The 12,500-nt window shown below is 43.3% G+C and overlaps 1 pseudogene; it reads right to left on the bottom strand.

Annotated features, from left to right (window-relative positions):
* Window positions 1–2,167: 2,167 nt before the first annotated feature.
* LOC131798201 (uncharacterized) lies at window positions 2,168–7,369 on the bottom strand (annotated as a pseudogene).
* Between the last annotated feature and the right edge of the window lie 5,131 nt (window positions 7,370–12,500).

Raw genomic sequence — 12,500 nt, 5'->3', positions numbered from 1 at the left:
GCCACAAAACAGAACGGTATCATCTGTGTACATAAGCACTTTACAAATCTTGATGCAGAGGGGCAAATCATTGATATGAATAACAAAAAGTAGAGGGCCCAATATGGAACCATGTGGAACACCAGATGTTATGTGTAGAGGATCAGACGAGGCACCACCGATGCCAACAACCTAGAATGTTCTATTGTATCGAATGCCTTAAGCAAATCCACAAAAACTGCTCCTGTCATAAAACCGTGATCAATATTTCACCGGATTGTGTCTACAAAAGACAGCTGCAAATGTTGTTGAGTGTTGTTTGCAAAACCCACATTGGAATGGACTAAGTAGACAGTTTCTTGTAAATAACTTACTAGTTGAGTATGCACCACTCATTCAGGTAACTTTGATATTGCAGGTAAGATAGATATGGGGCAATAATTGACAACATCGTCTTTCCTCCCTTTCTTAAATAATGGAATAACATAAGCAGCTTTCCAGTCGTCTGGAACTTTGCTCTGAGACAGTGAAGCATTAACTATTGCTGTAATAGATTTAGTGACCATTGTAGAAGCGTCCTTTAGAAGTCTTGGTGGAATATTATCCAAGCCCACAGCTTTGCCTGATTTAAGTCATCAGATTTCAGACAGAACAGTTGATTAAGAAATATCAGTAAACAGAAAAGTAGAGGTCATAGCTCTTGTTAAAGATATACTTGACGAGAGGTTCAATGCAGCATTTATAAACGATTTGCAAAGGTTGATAGCTGTGTTTACAAAGACATTGTTGAAAGAATTTGCAATTAAGCTTTTTTCAGTTATTACCTGACCGTTGACTTTGAGTTTTGGTGATGGTTTTTTGCTTTTGGAGGGCAGGATTTTCTTAACTGTTTGCCAGAATGAGTTGGGATCGCCAGCATTCTCATTGATCAGCCTTCGATTGTAGTTTTCCTTTTCCTTTCTGATTAAATTGGTAACTCTATTTCTTTTTCTTTGCCTCTATCTTCAGTGCTTCAACCGTCCTTCTAGCACTGTCAACTTCAGTGACAAATTCCTTTAGATTCGTCAATTGTCTCTGTATTGCAGACTGTTTCTCGCTCTTGAGGGCTTGATCAGCCTTTTCTTTAGCTCTCTCAAGTTGTTTTAGTTTGGTTTTGAGTGTAGATTCGGCGTTATCCATTGTTTGAGGTTTAGGCGTTGATGCGTCGGCTTCTCTATTTGTTCGATTCGTCAAGGCATAAGGTAAAATGAGGACGTTTAAATTTTACTCACAAGGTCCCTTCATGGTCGCTACGTTTCCTGGAATTCTCTGGCCGCAAGAGTGAGTATCCAAGAGAAGTCTCGAGGTGGATTTTATACCTTTAATAAACACAATTGAAGGTACATATACACATTGTACACATACAATTGTTACACATTGTGACACTGCCTTTGGAAATATATGCTCCATTGTCATCAGTTTTGGCAGATGACATTGGAATTTCTCTCATATCCAAAGTGACCATTTTATTTTCGCGTATTCCGGAGGGTTTCTGTTTTAAGTTGAAATCTTCCGGATTTTGTAGAAGGATGTTGATCAGACTTTGGTGATCAACGTCCACACTATTTTCAGTATTTTCATTGTTCATTGTCGGCTTTGTTTCTTCTCTCTCGCTATTTAAAGATAGACAATATATTCTATTTCAAAAACAGGTTTGATTATACCTTTTATCGGTGGCGCCCAACGAGCCAAGAGCCAAGAGCCGACGAGTAACATTTCTAGGCTCCTTGTGGTCCGTCGGATGAAAACCAAATTACGTGACTCTGAACAATCCCGAATCGTATAAATTTTACAAGAATTTTATTCGATCTGAAACAATAAAATAAATAACATTCCTAAACAACAGAACCTAACCAAAAATAAGAGACCTAAGCACATCATGTAATCTAAAAAACACGAACAGATTTAACCGCTAATTACATGCGGTCTTACAGAAATTACACTAACAGAAATCAACGCGAATAATTGAATGTAACAAAGCCTAAGAATACCAAAAACGACTTAAAACAACTGACTTACTTCGTGACGGGATTCCAGAGTTAAACTGAACTGTGTAGCCATTAAAAACGGGAAAGCTATCCTGATTCATACCTCCGACACGACACGTGTAAAAAAATTAACTAAAAACCATCAACTTACTCATATTTCAATGTCAATCAATGTGATCAATAAGTGAAAAGAAAAAGTGAAATATTAAACTAATTAAACTTTTAAACGTAACGCAAATGTCATGCGAGCAATGTTCTTCTCGAAACACTGTCCGCCCCAATGAGGGCGTTAGCTCTCATCTTTACTTGTCCTTGTCGTCGTATCCCTCTGCTGGGTATATAACTGCAATCCTGGTGATGGGCCTTTCATACTCGCCAGTACGGGTTCTGACCTTTACGTTCCTGACCTTTCCATCCTCTCCGGGGTAGACACTGACTACTCGGCCAACATTCCATGTTCCACGAATTGCACTTGAAGTTTGCACGATCACAAAGTCATCAACTCGAACATTGCGTTTCTCTGCATGCCACAGTTTTCTGGGTAGTAGCGACGGGAAGACATCTCTTGTCCAGCGGGTCCAAAACGAGTCGACTATTTTCTGGACAAATTCGACTCTGTGCCTAGGATTCTTTGTGTGTCTGAATGGTCCTTGTGGAACAGTAGACGATGCTCTTCCAAGTAACATATCATTAGGGCAAAGATATGAACCATCGTCGGGATCACTGGGGATTCGGCCTATTGGACGTTGGTTGACTAAATTTGCAACTTCAAGGAGACAGGTCTGCAGCTCTAGTGAGGTGAGTATTTGCTCGCCAACTGCCTTTTTTTAGCCGATCTTGCAACTCTTTACCAAGGATTCCGCACAACCATTCTGATGTGGAGCTGCCGGAGTCGTGAACTGCCACTTCATTCGTCTTTCCGCGGAGAATTCTTGTAACTTCTCGGTATCCAGTCCCTCAATCATTTCCCGCAGCTCTCGTTCTGCACCAACTAACTGGGAGCCATTGTCGCTTATCATCAACGCAGGAACCCCTCTTAAGGCATAAAATCTTCTGAGAACTTGCATAAACTACATCGTTGTGCAATCCGCTGCTAGTTCAAGATGAATTGCTCTTGTGTTTAAGCATGTAAAAATCACAGCATAGTGCTTGGCAATCTTGTTGCGGCTGATCCTGGCTCTGTAAGGGCCAAAGTAATCACATGACGTGTGGTGAAACGGTGGAGTAAACGGTGCCAGACTACTTTGAGGTAAGTCAGTCATGACTTGCGATTCTAATCTTGCTCCAATTTCACGGCAAACCAGACAACGGAACTTGACTGATTTCGCCAGGTTGTGAGCTCGAACGATCCAGTACTTTGTTCTTGTTTTTGCCACTGTCGCTGCCACTCCGGGGTGTCCAAACTGATGAGCATGCTGAACAATGAGGCGCGATATCCGATGATCTCGGGGAAGTAACACAGGATGTCTGGTCTCATATGAAACTAAAGCTTTGTCTGCTCGGCCACCTACTCTCAATACGCCTTCTTGGTCTACGTAAGGGCTGAGGTTTCTAAATTCTCCTTTGCTGAGGCGGTCTTTCAGGGTTTTCTGACTCTCCTTTAACCAGTGCGTCTCTACACAATTTAATTCTTCGGGCGAGAGAGGACCATCTTCAGGCTCCAGTGCTTTTTCTTCCTCTGCCGCTTCTTTGCGCCCACGTGCTCGCAGTCTCCTGATAAATCTCAACGCGTAAGCGGTAACTCTGATGAGCCGTCTCCAGTTTGAAAACTTGTTGCAATCAATGGGAGACTTAGTATTGATCTGCTCACCAACTATGTGAACTTTACGGTGCTCCTTCTCAACTTCAACTTCATCAGCAACTGGGGAGTCTTGTGGCCACTCGCTCTCGGGGAGACGCAGAAAGTCTGGTCCATGCTGCCACCTGCCAGCCAAGCTTTCCACTGGAATTCCACGTGATACGTCATCCGCTACGTTTTGCTCTCCTGGGACGTGTCTCCACTGAGCAGGATCTGAATTATCTTGGATCTCTCCAATTCTAACTGAGACAAATGGTTTGAATCGCCTTGTTTCGCTGCAGATCCATGCCAACACAATCTTGCTATCCAGGAAGAACACTGATTTATCAAACTTTAGCTGAGATTCTTTAAGAATGGTCTTGCCCAGTCGGGAGGCTAACACTGCACCTTGAAGCTCTAAACGGGGGATTGTCAGTTTCTTCAAAGGTGCTACTCTTGACTTGGCCGCGATGAACTGTGCATTGAAACCTCCAGTACTCAATTGCCATCTTGCATATGCACAAGCCCCAAATGCATCTTCTGAAGCATCAGAGAAAACACAAAGGACGGGCTGTCCAATTGCGTTTGCCGGCGTGAGACATCTATCAAACCGCACCCCATTCAATTGTACCATCTCTTGAAATAGTCCTTTCCACCTCTCAGACAGTTTGGGCGGTAACTCTTCATCCCAGCTGATTCCCCTTTTCCAAAGCGCGCCTGAAGAGCGATCTTGGCTCTTATCATGAATGCACTTGCAAATCCAATGGGGTCATAGATGCGGGCTATTTGGCTCAGCACTTTCCTCTTTACCCTAACCCTAAGCTGTATTGGCTCTTGACAATCAAGGAGATCCGATTTTACTGCAAACAAAAATGTATCTGTACTGCTGTCCCAAACCACGCCCAACACTTTTTCTACACTTCCTCCTTGCAGGAACGTTGCTGCTTTCTGTTCTTCTTCTTTGGGGGCTCCTGAGGGTGTTTCCGCTCTGTTTGACACCCAGCCTTTTACTCTGAAACCTCCTGTCTCCAGTACGCTGTCTGTATCTCTAGTCAGGTCACGTGCCTCTTCTGTGGTTGATACTGAGTCGCAGATGTCGTCCATGTAGGTGTTATCCTGAATTACTTGTGCTGCTGCTGGGAAGGCTTCGTTCGCTTCTTCTGCTGTTTTTCGAAGGGCTATCTGCGCCATTGCGGGGCTGGTTTATCTCTGAATGTCAAGACTGTTTTGACATAAACGTCCAGCTCACGGTGTGTCTGTAGGTTCCTCCATAAGAACCTGTGCACGTGCTGATCCATTTCTGGAATGCGGATTCTATGGTACATTTTGGATATGTCTCCAATAAAAGCCACCTGATTTTCTCGGAACCTGAGAACAACACCAAATAAGTCATTCAACAGGTCAGGTCCTTTCATCCAATATTCGTTCAACTTGTGCCCTTGGAATGCTGCCGACGAGTTGAACACAATCCGAACTGGCGTGCTCTTGCTTTCCGGCCTTAAAACCTCGTGGTGTGAGATGAAGTGAACAGGACCAGGGTATTCTCTTGCCTCTTTCTCTGTTAATCGTCTTGAAAACTGCAAGTGATTCATTTCAACCATTTGAAGATCATAGGCAGCGGCGTGATCTGGATTCTTGAACAGCCATCGTTCGGTTGCCTCTAATTTCTTCTTTGCTTGAGACTTGTTGTTGGGTAACTGACGTGGATCCTTTTTCCAGGGATAAGGGATAAGCCATTGATTGCCTATCTTATCGCAGGGTTCTTCTATAATCTTTGCTTCTTCCCTTTCAATCTGACTGAGCTTTCCAGCTTCACAATTGCAAGGCTTTACAGAAACACCCATACTTTCCGTGGTCCAAAAGTCTGTCATGTCTATAGGCGTTTCGAGCTTGATGTGGTAAACATGACTTGCCTCTGACTGTTTGCCAGGAACTGCTCCAAATACCACCCAGCCGAGAGGTGAATAGCTAGCTACCACATTTCCTGCCTCTCTCGTTTCCCCCGTGTGCAGCTTTGCTTGATCTATTCCAATGAGCAAGTCTATATGTCCATTTCCTCGACGAAACTGACCTTTTTCGAGACCAAGTTGTCTTGCAATGTCGGCAACCTTGACATCTGTGATGTCCGCACTAATACAAGGTATTCCAATTTCCTGTATGACGTGCGCGCTGCGGTCTTCCAGTGATCTGATGCGCACCTGGTAACTCTTCGTGCTGAGCTCCTCTTCTTGGCCGCCCACCTTTGTGATTGTGATCACAACGTTCTTTCCTTTTAACTTGAGAGCTTCGGCCACACTCGACCTGATCAAGCTTATTTGAGCTCCCGAATCCATTAAGGCGTTCGCTCTCTGCAGGAGATGGCCTTGTTCAACTATGTCCACTTGCACGATAGGCAACAATGCTTTCTGGTTGTTAATCACCGACGTAACAGTTGCGATACTCGACTGAATTGCTCCGTGTAAGAGAGGGTGATGGTAATAAGGGCACTGGATTCCATTGCTTTTTTCAGGACACTGGCGTCTTCTGGAAGAATTGCTGGACCTGTGATCTCTTCCGGCACGTTTTAAGCAACTGAAGCATGCGTGGTTCTCCTTCACAGCCTTTATCCTATTTTCTAGATTTAGCGAGGCAAACTTCTGGCACTGATCAGTCCAGCGACTTGAATTTTTGCAGATCCAACACTTGTGTGGGAGACCTGACTTTGGAGCGTTAATATCGGATCCAAAATGGCCAACAGGATGCCTTGTTGATGGGCCTGTGCTTCTCAATGCTGCCGTCGCTCTCATCCTGGACTTCATCTCAGTTTTCATCCACGCAATAAGCTGCGCCAGGGTTGCCTCCTTTCCGCTGTTCTCTAATTGTCGCGCCCATACTTTACGGTCGTCAGTACACATTCTCTGCTCGATAAGGGCCAGCATGTGGTTGTTGTCCATGTCATTCGGACGTCCAACCTCTTTCAGTGTGGTAAAACTTCTTTGCACAAGGTGCACCAAATCACAAAACCTAGCATCTTCTCCATCGCGAAGAGGTCTGAACTTAGTGATGTCCTGGGTTATGGTGTCTGCTACGAATCTAGGGTCGCCGTACACTGAGTCGAGATAGCTCCATGCGGCGTCGTAATCTGTACCGATACTTTTAATCAAGTCTAGCGGTCGCCCTTGTAAGCTAGTACGGAGCAAAGAAATTCCATCTCTCTTGCTGTATCTGCTATCCACAGCGTGTTTGAAGTCTGACCGGAAGATCGCATAGTCCCTGACGTCCCCTGCGAAGCGAGGCATTTTCGGCTTCTCCATCTTAAAATCACAAGAAGTATTTACGCTGCTTTCATGTTTGGTGCCGTTGTTACCGTTTCCTCCAGGATTTTCTCCAGCTATCGTATGTCCATTTCTTGACTCAGTTTCTGTTCCGTTCGCAGCTGTGGCCTTAACACTTGCTTTGCCTTGTCCTGCTGAATTTCCCACTTGTTTCGTGATTTCCATCTCAATTACGCTCTCTGAGTCCTTCGCTCCGCTTTCCAGCTCCGGAGTTCCGCTCTCCAATCCTGATTTTCCACTTTCCATGACCGGTGTTCCGTTGTCCAATGCCGACTTTCCGTTATCCAATCCTGGGTTTTCGCTTTCCACCGCGGTTGTTCCGTTGTCTGATGCTGACTTTCCGCCGTACAATCCCAATTTTTCGCTTCCACGACGGGTGTTCCGTAGTCCGATGCCGACTTTCCGCTGTCCAATCCAGATTTTTCGCCTTTCGATACCGATTTCGCTTTCGAGTAATCCTTTGCACCGATTTCTATCTGAAGATAGAAGTCCTCGCACTCCTCCAACCATTTCTCCTCCGCTTCGAATGCTTCATCGTCCTGAATCAACTGTGTGTATTCCTCGTGCTTTACCACCAAGTTCTCGAACGCTGTTTTCATGCCGTGAAAGGCTTCCATAATTTCGTCTCTGGGCCTGCTCTCTTTTAGCTTTTTGCGCAAGGTATTCCCACGGCGGGTAAGCGCTGCCTTCGCCGTCTTCCTCTTTCTTTTAGCCTCGTCCAATGCCGCTTCTGCTTCTGCCATCATTAGTTTTCACCCTTCGGACTCCGGTAAGCAGAGAAATCGAATTGAAGTGGTCCGTCGGATGAAAACCAAATTACGTGACTCTGAACAATCCCGAATCGTATAAATTTTACAAGAATTTTATTCGATCTGAAACAATAAAATAAATAACATTCCTAAACAACAGAACCTAACCAAAAATAAGAGACCTAAGCACATCATATAATCTAAAAAACACAAACAGATTTAACCGCTAATTACATGCGGTCTTACAGAAATTACACTAAGGCCATCCCAATTTAATGCTTCGTTTCCCATCGCCCGACTGACCCATTTTTTTGGAAAAGTAAAAAAAAAAAAATTCTTGATTCACTAGTCAAAGAGGCAAGTACTTTAATTAACAAGCACATGATCTTGTCGTATTTACACCAATTGTCATAAATTAACATCGATACAACGTTTTTAAAGCCTTTTTAGACATTTGACAGTAGTTTTAATATACATCTTTTACCATCCGATTATATCTTCAAGACCAAATGTGAGATTTAGCATGCAAAAGTAACTGGAACACAAACGGAATGTTTCTTGGAAAAGAACATTTCGTCAAGACAGCTTTCTTCATTAAACAGTAACTTTCTTACAGTCTTGCTTGTCAGTTTCAATCTCATAATGGGGGCGACTAATGATCATGAAAGTTTAGTTCTAACACGAAGTTGCATTCAAGGTTTCTTCTTCTTCTTTCCGGCGGATGCTGTTACTGTTTTCGGGGCGGAGACAACAGGCCTGGCGTACGATGAAGATTTCTGCTACAGGATGTCCTTCTGGGAGGATTGGAGCTCCGCAAGTGTACATAAGGGTATCTACAGCCCGATGGAATTGATCCGTGCTTGCACGAGGCGGTTTAGTTGGAGTATACACGCACCTCCACTTGCCACAGCTCACACATTCAACTGCGTTACGCACCTTCTCTTTTGTGAAGTAAGCCTTCCCAGACTTGTTCTCTTGGGTCTTTGCCCCAGGACGATCAACCTCTACGGTGTCTTGGCCAAAGATGTCATCAAAGGCTTTGTAATGCTCCTTGGCTGCATCCGTAAACTGAGGGTCTGGAAGCCACGTCAACTGTCTAAACTCGAGGAGTGGAAGGCGTGGGGGACGGCAAGTCTTACAAACAGGCATTCTAATGACCTCGCGGATGAAGTCGACGTTGACGCCATCAGCATCTTTAAGTTTAAGGAGCCCTTCAACAGATGGTGCTTGTTCAATGGCTCGCTGAAGCAAAACTTTGCTGTGATCAGTTAAGGATCCATTTGTGTAGATGGCATTCTTCACTTCCTCTCGATGTTGATCAGATGGTGGAGCAGCTAAGCATTTCTTTACTTGAAATGAATATTGCCGTATTCTGCAATGTTCCTTATACCATACCTGCAGCTTTTCTTTCTTCAAGAGAATGGCCTTTTGAGTTTCGTCCACTTTAATGGACTCGTCAATTTCGTGAACTGCAAGAAACTGCTCGTGGATCTGCTCCTCACTGGCTGGCGGTAAAATCTGAAACTGGCTACCTTTCAGAGGCAATCGGCTAAATCGGTTGTTGAGTATAGACAACGGCTTCTGCAGGCTGTCATTGATGACCGCTTTTACGTCAGGATTCTTTTCAGCTGCAGCCCGCATCTCCTTCATGTTGGTGGGAGTCTTGATTAATTCCTCCTTCTCTTTACTCATTTCCTCCCGAGAAAGTGAAACCCCATTAAGTGCTAAGTTCAACACAGACATTATACGCTCTGTTGGATTTGCCCACGAGTTACCAGGACAAGGGTTGACTCCTACGACCATAACTAGATTGTGCCTCTGGAAAGTTGAGATGGATGCTAACTGTGTCTGTCCATGGCGAACATTATGATCCGGACCTCCATCAGTGATACTAGCAACAATCGCCTTCCCTGAAGAACCGATGAGGTGTGAATTTTCTGTTGCATGTCTGAGTGCTGAAGACGGCTGGAAAATTGAATCTTTAACTGCAACATACACCTGTAAAAATGTAAAGGGAATTAATTATTGCATTAACTGTCTGCCCATTGAGTTTTGTTTAAGTACCTCAGCTTGATTTCGTCTAAAGATATAACGATATACTTTTTAAACAGACAAGAATGTAGCTTTTGCGACGTAAAAGTTACCACTACTTAATCTACAATAATTGATTTGTGTTTGCTGGTACCTCTCTTCCATACTTAAAACGCCTTAGGAACTGAGGCGGCTCATTCAAATAATGTATTATTAACTACGTCTACATGTACCTGTCCTTGATAAAGTGAGTCACCAGGGTCGCTGGGTATTTCTGGGATTAAAGTCACACTGGGGGTCACATGAATGCGGCAGAAGTCGTGATCTAACGCCAAGGGCCTTGTCGACTCTGGACCGGTCACAAGCACTCTTCTTCGTCTGTCTGCTGATGCCAATGGACAGTGTGGTTCCCCAATATTGATGAAATGCTTGTCGTCTTCCATAAGCAAGAACGAGTGGACTTTAAACTTCACCAGGAACGATCTCAGGTACTTTGCCAAAGCTGCACAGTAGTGTACGTCTGGATGGATATGCCTAATTTGCCTAGTTTGAACATGAAACCGAACATTGAACCTTCCAGTGTACTGGGTCGCAGAACGTGAACTGGGGTCTTTTGGCCAAAACTGATAGCGAACCCTGGGGTTTCTTCGGGTAACTTTTCTTTCACTTGTTTCATCAAATCAGGCACACTTATGGCTACGGGCATGTATCCCACATCTCCATGTCTCCTTTCTTGAGCTGCCATGTGCTCTTCTAGATAAGACCCTAAGGCTTCCCAGAACACCTCGTACTTCTCTGGACGAACAAATGGAGAGATAACTATACTTGACAAATAACACTTCGTTGAGGCCTTGCTTCAGGAATAAGTTCTATTAATGATTTACTTTTTAGTGGACCGTAGTTACTGCAAACGGCGCGTCACGGCACGAATGTAGACGAAAATTACCCTAGCTGGCCTCAAGATGGATGTTTACGGAGAACAAAGCTGATGAAACTTTTCATGTGACTTATACATATCTTTATTCGATGGCCGGCCGAAGAGACATCGATCGGACTTACAAATGTCTCTCTGAATGGAGATTCTTTCTCGTGAAAAGCTGCATTTGCTCATTTATTTTGTCCTGTTTTTGACAACCTTACGAATGTGTTACCGGAGTATCAAAGGTATTCTGGGTAGTTGTGAGTCGTTATGTTTGCTATTCATTATGCTTTTCAATTTTTTTTGGTTTCTTTTGTTGTGGGATCGTTGTGGGTCGTTTTGAGATCGTCCTCGGTCATTTGAAGATCGTTGTGGGTCGTTCCGGGATTTAGTGACTACCACAAGCATATACCTCCAAATCGTGTGCATATCATCCAGATTCCGAGTGCTGCACCTTCTTTCATGGGAATTTGAGCAATCCGAAATCCCTTGAAGATACACTTTTATACTTGTAGGTCATCTGTTACATGTTGAAGTCGGCTGATCTACACGAAACTATCCTTACACCGGTCATTTGTCATAAACATGTACGTTATCACGATGGCGTGACGTCGTATTTCTCCAAAGAAGACGAGAAATGGATATTTTTAATAGATGTCAGCACATTTCCGCTTTCTGAAGTAAAAATAACCCAAAAAAAAGAGGAAAACTTCGATTGAACGCTTGTAAACACTGAGAATCTGAGAGTATAAATCGTAACTTGTCAGCGGAAGTAATACATGTAAAACCTAGTTGCAACAATAGCAGTTTAAACGACATAGGCATCTCCTCACAAAGAGCAGATTCGGGCAGTCATTATTTCCTTAGGACAGGAACTAAGATATTTCGAATCATCTGAAAACTGTCAGAAAACTGTCAGAAAATTTGCATAAGATATGATGAGGAGAGACTTTTCACCGTCGCAATGCAATCGAGTCAATCAATGTTTCCTTCCATGTCTTGATAAAGAAAAAAAATCATAACAAAGTTTGAAATAAAAGATTTTATGAAATCATAATGTCATAATTGTTCCAAGGGAAAATGGTTCTCGGACGAATGATTGGATACAGAATCGTATAATCTTTATATTGTTTTATTCGATCTATAAGAAAGATACAAAATTTTTGAGAAACCTAATCTAATGCGAGCGATTGATGAAATTGCACGGGAACTAACAATTCTCAATTCAATCGGTTACAAAACAAATTACTTACTTCTGTGGCGATATCCAATCAAACGTATTTCAATAACAGGTCAGCAAAACGGGTCAGCAGATCGAACAGTAATAAACTACAGATTAGCGACGTTCAACGTAAAGTCCGTAAGGTACAAAACGCTTATGACCTTTGTCTCTGATTTCGCGTTACTAACGCGAAATCAGAGACAAAGTTAAGTAAGTTACTTAAAACGTGTCCTAACTGAATGATCAAGTTACCTAGTTATTACGCCATCGACTGTCAATCACGCGGCAAACCAAACAATCAAATGTCAATAAACGGATTAAATATCAATCAACGAAACAATAATTCCACCTTTCATCATCATCGTGGACAAAGGCCACAATGATGATGAAAGGTAGAATTATCCACCTTTATGTGGCCTTTGTCCACAATGATGTCATAATCTTAATTGGAGAGAACTTTTTCATACGAATACGTAAAAAAG

The sequence above is a fragment of the Pocillopora verrucosa genome, chromosome 6 (assembly GCF_036669915.1).
Source record: "Pocillopora verrucosa isolate sample1 chromosome 6, ASM3666991v2, whole genome shotgun sequence".
NCBI lineage: Eukaryota > Metazoa > Cnidaria > Anthozoa > Scleractinia > Pocilloporidae > Pocillopora > Pocillopora verrucosa.
The sequence above is the reverse complement of the archived record's forward strand: the minus strand, read 5'-3'. Positions and strand labels throughout refer to the sequence as shown.